Below are 3,737 nucleotides of genomic sequence, written 5' to 3' on the forward strand. Positions count from 1 at the left end.
ATGAAAAATCACGAACAAGTAAGAAAATAAGGCTATTTCTTTCTTACTGAATAACCTGAGCCTCACTGCCCTGCATTGTCAGAGTGAGATAGACACAGAAAAAGACTCCATTAGAATCATGCTGACTGTATAAAATAACTTTAGGTCACTAGTTTCTGTAAATTATGTTGTAATAAAAGAAAATATTGTTACTGAATCCCCTGTGTCTACCTCAGAAACTTCAAGCATAACAAGTTTTCAGTGGTTTAAGTAAAGGTCTTCATCAATAAAAACTGTACTTCGCAAAATAAGAATTACTTGACTAATGAAGGTAAAATGATTGCAGTTGCATAAGTCCTCTACCTCCTTAGACAAAACAAGCCTTTGCTTTCAGCATTGGAGGACTGTTGAGACATTTGATACCTAGGAACATGGCTCAGGAGAGGAAAAGGCCATCACTGAGGGCTAGGGTCCTTCACACAAACACTCTAGGGGCAAAGGCAAGGGTCTCAGAAGATAGGTTATTTTGGCAGCAAAGAAACAAGACATTCTTCAGGGGTTGAATTCTGAAGTCATCAGGATGTGGTAAGCCTGTTCTCAGGGAATAAGTCTGTCTGGAAGATTTTGGATTCAGGATACTTTGTGACTCTATAGGAGAGAGTGTTAGTGGATGTGATAACTACCTTGTGAGTGAGGTGATGTTGGAAAACACTATCTTGGAATTAGAATCTCTACACCTATATGCACTTGAAAAACAGCCAGGATTCTTCCTGGGGGAATTGACATAGCCTGAGGAGCACTTAGTCCACCAGTAAGAAATGGTGAAAAAAAACAGCAATGTCTGCATTAATCCTGACTTTATGACCCCCATGAACCATGGCCTCATGGACCTCAATAAATGCATTTTAGAAGGAAGAGAAATTTCACAGAAGTTCATTCACCAATACCCATCAATCTCTGCTGTGAATAAAACAGCAAACAAACCCAGTCCTAAAAAGTTTAAATGCCATAGATGGTCTGGTATATCCCTAACTACATACACCCATAGAGGTGAGGGAGTCTGATTTCCTATGTGAAGTATGGAGGGTAAAAATAGAGCCTAGGATCAGGGCTCAAAATTTTTTCCTAGAACAGAAAAAGCAATGTTTATATATAAAAAAATAGTGTGTGCATGCATGCATTTCTGTGTCTGTGTGTGTATTTACATACATATATACACTTAGGTCTTTAGGACAAAGATGTTTCTCATGCAATTGATAAATATCCATTTTGATTGACACCTCTAAAGTTTACTAGGAAAATTAAACTTCTATTGCAAAATTAATAGTATGGAGTGATGTTTCTTCTTAGGTCATATGAAGAATAAAAAAAATAAAAAAGGGAAGTAAGTGTAGAGGAATGCAGAAAATGAAAACTATTTGTTTCCTATTAAAAGCCATGCATAGTGAATGTCTTGAGAGAACCTAGGTTCCAAGTTACACTCAGACCCCAGCTCCACCAGGCCAGCAGCTCCCTCATTTCCCAGTGGCCGGCCTTCTCTCTCTAGTGGTGGCCCTAGTGGTGTGCAGCTGTGGCTCTTTTGGATCTCTGGGATGTGACCTGCCTCAGAACCATGGTCTGATAGGAAGGAAGACTTTGGTGCTTCTGGGCCAAATGAAATGGATCTCCCCTTTCTTGTGTCTCAAGGACAGAAGAGACTTCAGATTCCCCCAGGAGATGGTGAAAGTCGGCCAGTTGCAGAAGGCCCAGGCCGTGTCTGTCCTCCATGAGATGCTGCAGCAGATCTTCAGCCTCTTCCACACAGAGTGCTCCTCTGCTGCCTGGAACACGACCCTCCTGGACCAACTCCACACTGGACTTCATCAGCAGCTGGAACACCTGGAGGCCTGCTTGGTGCAGGCAGTGGGAGAGGAAGAATCTGCTGGGTGGTTGGGAGCCCTACACTGGCCTTGAGAAGGTACTTCCAGGGAATCTGTCTCTACCTGAAAGAGAAGAAACAGTGACTGTGCCTGGGAAGCTGTCAGAGTGGAAATCATGAGATCCTTCTCTATATCAACAAACTCATAAGAAAGACTGAGAAGTAAGGATGGAGACATGGAGTCATCTTAAAATAATTCTCATTGACTAATCTGGCATGTCACACTTGCACATATGATCTTGGATGTTTTGCTTTAGTTACTGAATTGGTTGAGTTAAATTCAGCAAATACTTCATTAGTATATTAAGCAAGTATGTGTTCAAAACATTCAGCTCCAGCGGCATGGGACTCTAAGAGATGACTCCCCTGATGTTATTTATTTATTTCCATTGTTTTGCATCTATTGTATTAATAATATTTAGATATTTTACATATAACATGTTAATCTTCACATTGTATTAACATTTACAAAATATATTCACCATTTAATATTATTAAATTCGCAGTTTTGATTTATTAAATGTTTATCAAATAAAATTTTCATTTTGTTTATTCTAAAACCTAAGCCAAACTGAAGAAAGGATTGCAAAATTTAATTATTCGTACATTCCATTCACATTATATTTATGAACTAAGTAAGTGGCAGACAGTAGAAATTCCTTCAAGTAATACAGGTGACTAGAGCAAACAGTTTCTGCTGTGTTGGAATTCTCAGTCTAAGAGGGAAGGAGACATAAAAACCATACTAATGTTTATATTATTTCAATTATATTAAGTGCTTCAGAGATAAGTAAAGGAAAATTATGTTCTCACACCACAATCTTTAGGTGTAAATGATGCTGGGAAGGGAAAAAGAAAATGGATGTTCTTCCCAAAGTGCCCAGGAGACATGAAAGTGCAGAGGTCTTACTGGCAGTTGGGAATGCTGGCCTAGAATGAACAAATACCATGGGCATAGGTATTAATTTAAGATTCTTTATTGCATTTCTGGTAATCAGGGCATGGGAATGGATGTGATCACATATAAATAAGGGGAGAAAATTAGATGAGGACTAATCTATGTTCTACAGACTGTTAATATTTAAAGGTACAGCAGAGAAGGAGAGTCTGCAAAAGACACTGAGATAGAGTGGCCAGTGCACTTAGACGAAGAAATAAGGAAGAATGAGGGAGAGACTAATGAAGGGAACAGTAATGCTTTCAGGGAAGATGGGCACTGACCTGTCCTAGTGGACCTGAAACACACTCCACCATTGATCTTAGGATGATCTGGTTTTGCAGAATGAATGGGACAGAGACCAGATGGGAGTAGTTTGAAGAAGAAGCACAAGAAGTGGTATTAGGTGCACTATGTATAGAAGATCATCTTGGGAAGCTTGTTTGTGGTGTTAGGAAATAGGGTGATACCTGGAGGAGAGTGTGGGTTAACATTGCCACGCATATTTTTCAAATGTTTTCTAAGCATCATTTTCAATGAATAGCTGAATTTGAGTAAAACCTTTAAATATTTCTTTATTGAGATATGATTAAAAATATATTATTTAAAGTGTAAAACATAGTGATTAGGTATAAATATACCTTGTGTAATTATTTCTACACATTACATAATCCACAGCTAATTAATACATTCATCACCTGACATAGTTAACAGTTTTGTTTTTGTATGCGTGCTGAGAACACTAAAGATTTACTCGCATTTAAATCTTTAATCCATCTTGAGTTAATTTTTGTATGTGGTGACAGGTAGGGGTCTAGTTTTATTCTTCTGCATGTGGCTACTCAGCTATCCCAGCACCATTTATTGAATAGGGAGTCTTTTCCCCATTGCTTAATTTTGTTG

At 38.5% G+C, this 3,737-nt stretch overlaps 1 pseudogene; it reads left to right on the forward strand.

Moving 5' to 3' along the window:
* On the forward strand, window positions 1–2,088 carry LOC105738448 (annotated as a pseudogene).
* Window positions 2,089–3,737: the final 1,649 nt, after the last annotated feature.

Source organism: Nomascus leucogenys, chromosome 1a, assembly GCF_006542625.1.
Source record: "Nomascus leucogenys isolate Asia chromosome 1a, Asia_NLE_v1, whole genome shotgun sequence".
Classification (NCBI taxonomy): Eukaryota; Metazoa; Chordata; class Mammalia; order Primates; family Hylobatidae; genus Nomascus; species Nomascus leucogenys.